Source organism: Artemia franciscana, chromosome 10 (genome assembly GCF_032884065.1).
Source record: "Artemia franciscana chromosome 10, ASM3288406v1, whole genome shotgun sequence".
Classification (NCBI taxonomy): Eukaryota; Metazoa; Arthropoda; class Branchiopoda; order Anostraca; family Artemiidae; genus Artemia; species Artemia franciscana.
The window spans coordinates 13,070,835-13,084,600 of NC_088872.1; the positions used below are offsets into that span (position 1 = coordinate 13,070,835).

Sequence of the window (13,766 nt, forward strand, 5' to 3'; positions counted from 1 at the left end):
TTTTTCAGCTGGAAGTAAACAGCAGCATTAAAACTTAAAACGAACAGAAATTATTACCCATATGAGGGGTTCACCTCCTCCTAATACCCCGCTCTTTACGCTAAAGTATTTTTAGTACTTTAAACTATTTATTTTACGGCTTTGGTGATTCAGGGGTCATTCTTAATGAATTGGGACAAAATTTAAGCTTTAGTGTAAAGAGCGAGGTACTGACGAGGGGGCGAACCCCCTCATATGTGTAATAAAAACATGAGAATACAAAACTTCTTTACGTAAGCTAATTTATAAGTTACGTATATCTTTTACTAAAAAAAAGATTCGTAAAAAATTAAAAGTTCTAGTTGCCTTTATCTTAATTAACCAAAAAAACGGAGGGCAACTAGGCTTCCTCCCACGCTCTTTTTTCTCAAAATCATTCGATCAAAATTATGAGAAAGCCATTTAGCAAAAAAAAAAAAAAATATGCAAATTTCGTTTTAATTATTCCTCTGCGGAGAGTCAAAATCTAAACATGCATTGATTGAAAAACGTTCAGAAATTAAATAAAAAAACAAGTTTTTTTAACTGAAAGTAAGGAGCAAAATTAAAACTTAAAACGAACAGAAATTACTTCGTATATGAAAGGGGCTGCTTCGTCACCAACGCCCCGCTCTTTACGCTAAAGTTTTTTACTGTTTTAAAAAGAAGAGTTGAGAAAAAGAGTCAAACTTTAGCGTCAAGAGCGGGGCATTGGTGAGGAAGCAGCCCCTTTCATATACGAAGTAATTTCTGTTCGTCTTAAGTTTTAATTTTGCTCCTTACTTTCAGTTAAAAAAAACTTTTTTTTATTTAATATAATCAATAAGGTTTGCTGTCTTACCATCAAGCGAATACCATGTTATCTTATGAACCATTTTATGACCAAACACCTTATTTGTCATAATTAGAGTATTATACCTACATAATTGCAAAAGTGTGTAGCCATTATTGGTTTCCTTTCCTACATCAAAATTACCTAGCCTGAGATACCATCTATCACTATTTCTACCAACCTGGGCGTTAAAATCTCCTAGTGAGAACACCAATTTTCTACCTGGGACACTGTCTATTTGCTCCTGTAACTGTAAGTGAAATTCATCTGAGTCACTAGCAGAGGCGCCATTTGGGGGGGGGGGGTGGCAAATGCCCACCCCAGATTTTCCAGGGGGCCCAAGCTTCCACCAAAAAGGGTCCTTTGCCAGCCATAATAATAACACCATTTGCTATTAACCATTGAAAACTTTGAAAGCAGGTTAGATACATAATCTAATTCTCAAGTTCTGTCACATGCCCGTTTCCTAGATGATTATATTAATACTATAAATTCTGAATACTTGCAGTAATTCCTCTAAGTTGATAGACTAAAATAGGTCAATTCCTGGCCTACCATCTCTTGATGGGATCGTTCCTTGTTATCTTCCAATTGCACTACAAAGAAGCAATTAAGCGAGCGACGAAATCGCTGTCTCAGCAACTCCATGCCGTCGCCGTTGACTTGGTTATTTCTCGATCGTGCACCCTGATTCAGGCCACAAGAAGCAAACTCACCGACCTGCGTTCAGATGCTTCATTTGTATCGCTTTTCAAGAAGGCTAAAGAGTTTGTAACAGAACTCGAAATTGAAGTACCTGCTGTGAATGGACCGGCGACGAGACCCTCCTCTGTTGGTCAGAAAGGACGACCTTGAAGAATTCAAAAGACCACCAAGCATCGGAAACAATTTGTGACAACTTTGACGCTAGGAAAGAATTTCATCGAATCTGGAAATTGGACTACTACTTTGGCGGATGAAATGAAGCAAGAATGCATCAAAACTTTTGACCGTCTACTAGCCGAATTTGACAGAAGATTCACAGATAACTTGCCAGTGCTGAGTACGTTCGAAGCATTGGATCCAAGCTCAACCAAGTTTATGGACACAGAGCTGCTCAAGCTTTTCTCTTCTCTTTACGGCGAGCTGGATATCGACAGTATTCTTCTCGAATCTCAAGCTGGTATTGCCAAGCGTTTCTTGCTCAATGAGGAGAAAAAGCTGAAAAACTTTCTAGACATTGTCGACCATCTTCAGGCATTACCAGTGGCTTACTCAGAAGTAACTAAAGTACTTCGTATTGCTGCCACACTTCCTGAGACAACAGCGAGCAATGAGCGTTTGTTTTCTAGCCTAGAAATAGTGAAAAACTACCTGCGGTTTACAACAGGAAAAGATCGTCTCAGTTACCTCCTTTTGATATTTGCAGAGAACGATTAAGTAAAAAATTTGGACTACAACCAGCTTGTTGACGATTTTGCAAAGATGAAAGCTCGGCGGTTCCCCTTGTTACCTTGAATGTTGTTATATATTTTTTTCTTGTTATGTTTTTGCTTTTTGTAAATATATTTGATCTGGAAGATTTCTGCTTAAGGGACACTAAGATTTTGGTAACAACCCTCAGCATAACAATGAAGGTCACTTTCACCGACGTATTGTTTACTTAAATAAGAAAGTTTCTCGCTGAGAAATGCCAGCCTGTAGTCAGGTTGAATTTTCCACTTTCAGTTTAATCAATTAACCTCGTTGATTGTATTCTTCGTTGTTATAATTAATCTTAGAGGTCAATGTGGCTGAGTTCCACATTCGGTTACAGTACATTTCCAAGCAACACACGGGTACTGAAAATGTATTTTTACTTAGAATATTTGATCAATGTGCTGCCAAAACTCGGATTTTTCTTACGCGAAACAAAGTGAATCGGGGGGAGGGCCCAGATGGAGTTCATGCCCACCCCAAGATTTGGCCCAAATGGCGCCTCTGGTCACTAGTATCTCCGTCAGTCTGTTCTACAGGGGCATATACCTGTATCAGCATATAACCGATACCCTGAACTTTTTAGTAAAAAAAAGAGAAATTAATATTCTATTATTAATACCTTCCCAGCCTAAACAAGACTTGGCAGCTTCCATATTCACCATGAACCCTACTCCCAGTTTATGTACCCCATCCTTCCTGCCTGACTAAACAAATTCTATATCATATGATTTCATGCTTCCTACCTCTAGGATATGAGTTTCTGACACTCCTAACAGGTTTAGCTCGAATCGTATGAATTTGTCAGTCAGCCGATACGATTGTCATGTTTTAACGTCGTAACATTCCAAGTTCCGATTTTCATGTTCTTTAAATAATTGAAACTACTTTGGCCTCAAGACAACAAAGAAGTTGTCGTGGAAACTTTGGAAAGGGCTCATTTGATTGGAAAATGAAAGCGTCTATTGCCCTTTCTAATAGTCAAAAGTAATTGGAGGGCAACTAACTCATTTCCAACGGCAAAAATTTCCAAAACCACATTCAATCAAAATTTTGAGATGGCTATTTGGTTCAACGTAGTTGAAAGATCCAAAAATTATGTCTTTGAGGATGACAACCCTCGGAAACCCTCAGGGCAAGGGTTTTAATCTATACCCTGGGGCATTTAAGATTCATATAGAAAGGGTGATCATACAAACTTAGGAGGAGACTCATTGGATTACTAATTGGAAGTATAAGTGCCCTTTTTAGACTTAAAGTGATCAGAGGGTGGATACCTCCCCCTCCCCACACACCTTTTGCATGCCAATTCCTCCACACCCACCATCTCCCCAAACGCCTCCAATCAAAACTTAGAGATAACAGTTTTGTTTGTTGTAGATTAAGGGTCAGGAAATTATGTCTGTGACGAAAACAACCTCCCTCCCACACAGCTCTCAGAGAAAGAGTTTTAAGTTATGTCCCGGGGGCATATATTGCCTTTGTAGAAAGAGTGTTCTTATACGTTCTGGAGGGGACTAATTAGATTGGTTAGTTCTAGTGCCCTTTTAAGAGTCAATGTGATCAGAGCGCAGCTACCACACACATCGTGTTTTCCCGAGATGCATGCAATATAAATTTTTAGATAGTCCTTTTATTCAAAATAGTCGAAAGATCATATATAAAGGCTTTTGGAGTTCAAACAAGCCACCAGAGCCTGTGGGCGATGCTTGTAAGTTAGGCCCCTGGGGCACTTAATGTTCTTACGGAAGGGATGGTTATTTAAACTTTAGAGGTGGCTCATATGGTTGAATTATGAAATTTTAGTTCCTTTTAAAGAGTCAAAAGTGATAGAGGTACACTAGCCCCCCCCCACCCAACTACCCTTCGTTTCATCAAATGCATCTTGCGAAAATTTGTGATGTCAATCTTGTTTAACTAGTCCAAAGTTCATGTAACAAGGCTTTTAAGGTTTATAAACCACCACAGCCCTGGAGCAAGGGCTTTAAGTAATACCCAGTGAGCATCAAAAGGCTTTAACTCAAAAATGACTGAGTAAATTAATTTGGAACTTTCAGGAAATGATAAGGGAGATCATATCAATCATAGACAGTGCCTAAGTAAAGAACGATATTGGTAAAATGTATTATTATTATTATTATTTTTTTTTTAGACCAGGGCACTTCTTATCGAAGGAATTATCGTAGAAACTTCGTTAAAGACTCAATCAATGGAAATTGAAGGGGCTAGTGCACTTTTTAATAGTCGAGAGTGATAGGAGTGCAACCACCCTCGATCCTCATTTTATTCCAAACACATCGTGTCAAAATTTTAGATAAACGTTTTGTTCAACATAGTTTAAAAGTCCAGAAATTATGTTTTTGAGGATGAAAACCTCCCTTCCCCACAGCCCTTTCGGAAAGGGCTGAAGTTTAATCCTTGGGACCATGTAAGGTTTTTATAAAAAATATGGTCATATAAACTTCGGAGGCGGCTCATTGGATGGATACTCAGAAGTTCTAGTGCCGCTTTTAAAAGTAAAGTGATCGGAGGGCAGATACCTCCCCTCACCTCGTATTTTCCCGCAGTGCGTCAGATAGAAATTTTAAGATAGTCATTTTGTTCAAAATGATCCAATAACAAGGCTTTTGGGGTTGAAACAAACCCCCAGATCCTTGGGGCAAGGGTTGTAAGCTATGCCCAGGGGGCATTTAAGGTTTTTATGGAAGGTATGGTTGTACAAACCGTAAGAGTGAGAGTCATAAATGATCGTGACAATTAGGCCCCCCCCCCCGGCCATTGCAAACCCCTTTTTTTCAAAATGCAGCTCATTTGATTTCAAATTTGGAAGTTATAGTGCCCTGTTCAATAGCAAAAAGTGATTTCAGAGTAACAAGCCCCCAGCCCCTACCCATCCACGCATATCATTTCGCAAAAGACATCCAATTAAAATTTGGAGATATCAATTTTGCTCAGTGTAGTTGAAGGGTCTGGAAACTATTTCTTTGAAGATAACACCCCCAACGCCACAGGATAACGCGCATTATAATCATTATAATGATTTTTTTAAGAGTCAAACAAACACAAAGTAGAGACAACAGGGAAAATCTTTTCAAGATAGTGGACCACTGTCTTGAAAAGATTTTCCCTATTGTTTCTACTTTGTGTTTAATTGTTATTGAAAGGCAGTGTTGTTGTTTTTTTTTAAGGCGTCGCTATTTTTTTTAGTCAAAAGTGATTTGAGATCATCCAGCCCCCCCCCCCCCCACACCCACCCGTCTTGGATTGAGCAAATTTGTTCATTATAGTTGAAGGGTCTTTAAATTATATTTGTGAGGATAAAAGCCCCCCCCCCAGCTCTCAGGGAAAGAGTTGTAAGTCATATCCAAGGGACATAGAGGTTTGTATAGAAAGGGTGGTCGTATATGCTTTGAAGGGGACTCACTGGACTGGTAATCAGAAGTTCTAGTGACATTTAAGAGTCAAAGTCAGATCGCAAACACCCCCGACACACGTCGTGTTTCCTCGAGATCCATCGAATAGAAATTTTGAGACAGTCAGTCGATTCAAAACAGCTCAAACATCATATTACAAGGCTTTTGGGGTTGATAGAAATTGCCAGAGCTTGGGGGTGATGGTTGTAATGTATACCCTTAGGGGATTTAAGGTTCTAATGGAAGGGATGATTATTTATACTTTAGAGGTGACTCATTTGGTTTAAATTTAAAGTTCTGGCTCCGTTTTAATAGTTAAAAGTGATGAAGATCAACTTGTCCTTCCCCCCAACTGTTCCTCTTTTAACCTAACGTATCTGATTGAAATTGTGCAGTTTCCATTTTGTTTAAAATTGTCCGAATAACATATAATAATGCTTCCAGGGTTGACACAACCCTCTAGAACATTAGGGAAAGAGTTATAAGTCATACCCGGAAGAGCATATAAGGTTTATATGGAATAGGCTGTCGTATAAAATTCAGTTGGGTCTCATTTGACTTGAAATCAGATGTTATAGAGGTCTTTTTACGAGTCAAAGATTTTTTAGAGCAAACAAGCCCCTCCCGCTACGGCCATTATTTCCTAAAACAAAAGCATTTCCCAACGCAGATGATGGAAGACCAAACGCTAGGTAGTTTCCGACATAAAACGTAAGACTTAGGTGATAAGGAAGTTTTCAAAAGGAAGATTTATATAGGTTTTAAAAAATTGTTATCGTGACTGTCACACTTGAATTTACCCGATTATACCTTTCACACAAACCTGTGATTTTGTTTTCAGCGTCTTCTGACTAAGTTTTCTTTTTATTTAGTATCTTTTGAGTATGGTCAACATAGTTTATCTTTAATATTTCAATGTCGAAAACCCCAAATAATCTTTTTTTTTTGGCTAAAATATGTGCAATCAAATCTATTTTCAAGTCTTTGGTTTATATTGGACAGGTTAGAGTAGTCCTGGTGTCACTAGTTCTTTGGTTTGGAACGGGTGCAGGCACGTCCGCAGGATTTTTTTTAGGGTGGGGGGGCCAAAATTTTCGAAACAGCAGATATAAAGTAGCATATTTTTTTATTTAGTTATGCAAAAAGCACGTATATCAAAAATACAGATAAGTTTAATTTGTAGTATTGTAGTGGATGTTGGGAAGAAGACTGAAGCCTCAAAAGTACGTTTTAGGCTCAGATTATGTTCATAGCGATTTACAACCAGTGATTAATCTATTATATCCCACTGAAAGGGAATTTTGGGGTTAACAGTGCAATATGGGTGCTGTGGGGGTAGATCTTCAATTGCGAAAACGTAGATTTTAATAAAAATGATAGTTTCCAAAATTGATCCATTAAAAGCTGTACTTTATCCTGAAAAGGGGGGACAAACGCACTAATATCAAGGATAATTCTATTTTCCTGTGGAAAGCTAACTCTCTTTAGAAAAAAAAAAAAAAAAAAAAAAAAGTACAATTGCTAATTAATTCAAAGAGGGTAAGAAGTTAGACAGAAAATGGGTTAATAATTGGGCAGTAACTTACCGGATAATGTAATGCTGTAAAATCTCCCCAAAAAGGCCTCACACATGTATCTAGATTCTTAATAAATGTCATACTTTAGCCAGAAATCCCAAGAAACCATGGGGAAATTAAACATTTCACGAAATTTTGGGGAGGGGGACCGAGCCCTATAGCCCCCCCTTACGTACGTGCTAGAACTGGTGTCAGTGATCTTGACTCGAACCAGCTATAAATGTGTACCAGGAGAAATCTGGGGAAGATAAACAGGAAGGGTGTGCGAAAGCACAGGATGGCTGAACACCAACCCCTCATTGCAATTCCGGCCTGAAAGGTCATGAAATGGAGATCGGTAACACCGGTATGGGTATGTAAATTTCTGGTGCCGTATTATTTACTTTAACTTTTTTATTTCAACCATTTCTTATTGTCTGATTGTACCAGGAGAAATCTGGGGAAGATAAACAGGAAGGGTTCGCAAAAGCAGAGGATGGCTGACCGCCAACCCCTCATTGCAATTCCGGCCTGAAAGGTCATGAAACGCAGATCGGTAACGCCGGTATGGGTATGTAAATTTCTGGTGCCGTATTATTTACTTTAACTTTTTTATTTCAACCATTTCTTATTGTCTGATTGACCCAAAATAGCATAAGCTAAGTAGTGATTTCTTGTGACCCTAGGTGAATCAACTCGTTCATTAACTTTGATAATATTTTTTTTTACATAATGAAGAATTTAAGGAATAACATATTTTTCCGTGTGGAATTTGAAGTATCGGACCTGAATACTGTGATTAGAAGCTAATACCAGTATCGTTGGTTATAATGCATTAGGCGACAAAGATTCCTCAGAGATGGGTGACATTGAAGACTGCACGTTATTATAGCGTAGCTTCTATGCAAATTTAATTACATGAATAAACAGGACATTAATTCACGAAAATGTATGGTGGGGGTATATTTTTCAAAATCCAGGAGGGGCAGTTTGGCTGGTTTTTCAGTGTAAATACAAAAAAAAGGTAATTTCTCACTGAAAATACGAAAAATAGGTGTTATCCAAAATTTAGGAATGGGGAAAAATACAAGGAGAATCCCTCCTGCTCACCCTCGATTGGCGTGCCTGTAAATAAGATGCTTATTTACTTATTAGAGGTCACTTTTATTTTATTTGTTGGCACATGGTGGCATTTTTTATAACAGATGTCGTACAATATAAAATTTTATGGTAACAGAACTACACTCAGGTGTAGAACTACACCTGAAAAGAAAACATTTTCTACTTGGAAGAGGGGGAGAAACTAATTAAGACCAACCATCATACAATAAGGCTAGATGATTTCGACACAGCGGGTAACATATCTTCTCGCGTACTGGTCAGAGAAAATCCTTTCATTTGCAGAACATATTGAAGCGTTGATGCTTCGAATTGTGGGACTTCTGGTTAAATCAACCGTAAACACAAGCTGGATATACAGTATTTGCAACTAGTTGTTGTGTTGGCCACCGAGGTATGTTAGCCAATCTTTGTCAGAAAAAAAAACTATAGAATTTCAAAGCTCCAGATTTATTTACCCGATTCTGCTAATAAAAAGTCTGAGCCCCTCCATGGTCTTCTTATTTTTCATCTGGTCGTTTTATTTTTTTATTTGATTTCTTTTGTCTTGATAACTCATTAATTAACTTTTTTCGTCTTTTCATGGTAGGTCTTGAATAAATTATTGCTAGGAAATACAAATTACTAATTCTATTCTCATCTTGTAATTTATAGAATCATAGTTTCAATCTTAAATAATATTATTTACATTGTAACTTAAAACAAGCGCACATTTGAAAGTGGATTAGCAATTTGGAATGTATGGGCTTGGAGAATAATTTACCCCAATCTAACTGCTCATTTAAGGCCATTTAAAAATGGAGCGAATATTTTTTTTTTGTTGCGGGGGGGGGGGGGCTTCCACCCGTGTGATTCGTTACGAACACGGTTATGGCGATTATATTCATCATAGGCGAGACTTGAGAACTGTACGTTGGTCAAGCCTCTGTTGAAACTAAGGATAGGAATGAGCCTCAATTAAGTTCAATAATTGCAATTGATGAAAACCAGACAATGGTGCCAATTCAATAAAATGAAGGAATATGGAAAGGGGTGTGATTTTTTTTTTTTTTTTTTTTTAATGAAGATGTCAAAATAAAGATGTTTTCAAGAATATTGGGTTGATCAATTTTGATTTTAAAAAGAAGATAAAAAAAGATATTTTTTTTTAACTATGGGGTCATCCGACCCATAATTGACAACCTTACCGTTGGGTACAGTTCAAACTGATACAAACTAAAAAAGTCAAGTTAAAAAGGAAAGGTTAGTTGAGCTTTGAGTAATTTATTACAAGAATCGAAAATAGCAAGTCCAACATTATTCAAGTCAGATGCTTAGATAAACATATAGCGAGGAACAAGCAAAACATATCAACAATCATCATTTCAAGCATAAGCAAGAATCATAAGTCGTGGAGATAAAACAAGTTAGGAACCAGGACCTAATCCAAGATTGTTCGAAGAGAGGGGTACTTTTTTAAACGCAACAAAAATTTGTTCACTCGTATTTGGTTAGTTTTTTACAGGTTGGACAAAAATTTTGGGAAGGAGGGGATTCAAATTGGGTACCACCTTGGAAACGGCCCTGTTCAGAACTAATAATAATGCAAAGAAGAATGAAGAAAAACGAACAAGAGGGAACCAGAGGTGCCAGTCATCGATGAAAGTGATTTTAGAATTATTCGACAAATTACATTTTCATTAGTAATTGCTGTAATAAGCGAGTTTCGAGGATGCAGCAAGCTTCGAGCCATAAGAAAATAGGATCTTTTAAAATGGCTCTTAGAAGTCAAAAGAAATTTGAAGAAAAGTGCTAAATTAGGTGATCAAAATTGAAAATATTTTAAACAACATATTGGCCAGCTTCTATCGGAGGTTTCTCAATGTCCGGAGGTTTGAGCTTTTGTGGGCTACAACAAGTAAAAGGTAACAACGGAGACATCAAGTACCGACAATTAAATCGGCCTTTATTTTATTTTGCTGGGGAAATTCAGCTACGCAATAGTGAATACATACCATTTAAGACCACGTTTGAAGTAAAAAGTGTTCAACACTTTAAAAACATATTGACGGAAGAAATGAGAAGTAAATATGGCTTTGACGTTGGAATCGACATCGAAGGCTGCGGAATCGAAAGTAAAATAACAATTAAAAATAAGTCAGGGGAATCTTCGTCAAAAAGTGTAAAATACAGCCGAAAAGACTTTTGTTGTTACAAATTTCGACCAGTTGGTTGTTTTACAATTGACACTAAGATAAGACGACTAACCGAGAGCGCTGTGATGGATTTAGAATGTTTAAAAACGAAGGAGGACGCTTTGAAGTTTCTACATAAATTTGGCTCTCACTACCCTGCCCCCACAAATTCGTTTCATTATGGAGGGGTAGAAATATCTCATGGATCAGAAACATACATTGAAAAAAAATACACGCAATGGAAAACAAAAGCTAAGAAAAATTCAGCCAGTTTGAAAACTAAAATAGGGCCCATAAATCTTGGAGGAGTAAGTTTTGAAAAGGACATGAGAAACAATAATGAGGTCAATGAAGGAAACTCAAGATCTATTGATGTAGGCTTCTTATCATGTGATTGGATGGACTATTCCTCAGAAGAGAAATTTATAAAGCAAGTCTTATCAAATCCGAAGCATGGAAGAATCATAACTAGAGGACATGACATTGTACCAGTCTGGGATCTAATTAAAGACCAATATCCGGTCCAAACTGGTCCAAAATTACTGGGAATCAATAAAAACAGCTTTTAGCACATAGATACTTTTACGCCGAAGTCTTACATAGAATATACCAGCCTATGTCTAATTCAAAGCTATTTACTAACTAGTATAAAACTAGATTCACAGTTGAATCTTATACCGGTTCTTCATATACGAATAATCACAAAAAACACAAAAGATATGTGATATAATAATCACAAAACAAAGGAACGATCAGGTAATTAGTTTATCGATTTGATTCACATTTTAGCATTGATTGCACTTAAGAAATCACTGAAATAATAAGTAGAAAACAACTAGCCATAAACCAAAAAAAAAAAAAAATATCAGTAGCAAGAGTATAGAAAAGGGTAAAGAGAAAAAAAGTAGGCAAGTGAAATGAAAAAAGGCGCAAAATAAAGGATGAGAAACGAAATTGGAGCTAGAGAAATCGAGGGTAAAGTGCTGAAAATGAGGAAAAAAAAGTGAGAAACTGCAAATAATCTTTTTTGGATATCTGAAAAAGAAACCAAAATATTTTCAAGAAAAAGGTGAAGTAAAGAAAAGCAACAAAAGAGAAGTGAAAAGGCATTTGAAAAAAAGTGCAAATTAAGAGGATGAGAATAACGGTTGGAGCTAGAGAAATCGAGGGTAAAGTGCTAAAACGAGGAAAAAGAAGAGAGTATACTGCATTTAATCTTTTTTTGTAGTTATTTGAACTTTGTTTCACTTTGTAGTTCTTTTACTTTGTAGTTATAAACCTAAAATTATCAAAAAAGATTAAGTAAAGAAAAATAAGAACAGGGTAAAGAAATGAAGAAAAAATAGAAGTGAAAAGCCAAATGAAAAAAAAAGCAGAAAATACAGGACGGGAAGACATAGAGGGTGGATTCGTGCCCAGTTTTTTAAGTTTAAAAACAAGAAACACCTATCTTGAAATGACAGATTCTAGGAAGTATAAGACCCTAACTATCAGCAGAAAAAATTTCATATCAGGACAAAAATAATCCAAATTTTAGATCCAGAATAGTTTCAGAAGCAGCCAGACGCCTTCTTCGCCTTTTTCGGCAGACTCGGGATTTTCAGCCGAAAAACTCTTCCCTCACTTTCATCACGCCTTCTCTCACTTTCATCAACACTAGCCAGACGTCTTCTTTCACTGTCACCACTCATTTCTTTTTCATTTTCAATCCATGCGTTTCTTATTATCTCAACCTGGACCGGATATTGGTCTTTAATTAGATCCCAAACTGGTACAATGTCATGTCCTCTAGTTATGATTCTTCCATGCCTCGGATTTGATAAGACTTGGTTTATAAATTCCTCTTCTGAGGAATAGTCCACCCAATCACATGATAAGAAGCCTACATCAATAGATCTTGAGTTTCCTTCATTGACCTCATTATTGTTTCTCATGTCCTTTTCAAAACTTACTCCTCCAAGATTTATGGGCCCTATTTTAGTTTTCAAACTGGCTGAATTTTTCTTAGCTTTTGTTTTCCATTGCGTGTATTTTTTTTCAATGTATGTTTCTGATCCATGAGATATTTCTACCCCTCCATAATGAAACGAATTTGTGGGGGCAGGGTAGTGAGAGCCAAATTTATGTAGAGACTTCAAAGCGTCCTCCTTCATTTTTAAACATTCTAAATCCATCACAGCGCTCTTGGTTAGTCGTCTTATCTCCGTGTCAATTGTAAAACAACCAACTGGTCGAAATTTGTAACAACAAAAGTCTTTTCTGCTGTATTTTACACTTTTTGACGAAGATTCCCCTGAATTATTTTTACTTGCTATTTTACTTTCGATTCCGCAGCCTTCGATGTCGATTCCAACGTCAAAGCCATATTTACTTCTCACTTCTTTCGTCAATATGTTTTTAAAGTGTTGAACACTTTTTACTTTAAACGTGGTCTCAAATGATATGTATTCACTATTGCGTAGCTGAATTTCCCCAACAAAATAGAATAATTGCCGATTTAATTGTCGATACTTGATGTCTCCGTTGTTACCTTTTACTTGTTGTAGCCCACAAAAGCTCAAACCTCCGGACATTTGGGAAATTACTGCATAATCAACCAATTAAAGTGGACCCTTTTTTCTTCTTCTGATTCCATCAGAATCCTGTTTCGCTTTGCTTTCTGAAAAAAAAAAATGTAAAATAAGACAAATTGAAAATAAAATGGTTTAGACAACAATTTTCAGAGTTGAAAGGAAATGGAAAGGAAGGAAAATGGAAGGAAAATTGATACAGCCCTGCTCAGAACTAACAACAATGCAAAGAAGAAAGAAGAAAAACGAACAAGAGGGAACCAGAGTTGCCAGTCATCGATGAAAGTGATTTTAGAATGATTCGACAAATTACATTTTAATTAGTAATTATTGTAATAAGCGAGTTTCGAGGATGCAACAAGCTTCGAGCCATAAGAAAATACGATCTTCCTGCCTGAGTATACAAATTCTATATCACATAATTTCATGCTTCCTGCCCCTAGGATATGAGTTTCTGAAACTCCTAATAGGTCCAGTTCGAATCCTATGAATTCGTCAGTCAAAACGCCGATACGATAGTCATGTTTTAACGTCGTAACATTCCAAGTTGCAATTTTCATGTTGTTTAAATCATTGAAACTACTTTGGCCTCAGGACAACAAAGAAGTTGTCGTGGGAACTTCAGAAAG

The 13,766-nt window shown here is 36.9% G+C and overlaps 1 protein-coding gene across 1 annotated transcript in view; it reads right to left on the reverse strand.

The window, feature by feature from the left end:
• Nucleotides 1–13,766, reverse strand: part of LOC136031803 (26S proteasome non-ATPase regulatory subunit 13-like) — a 181,887-nt gene that overhangs the window by 133,703 nt on the left and 34,418 nt on the right. The window lies entirely within an intron of this gene.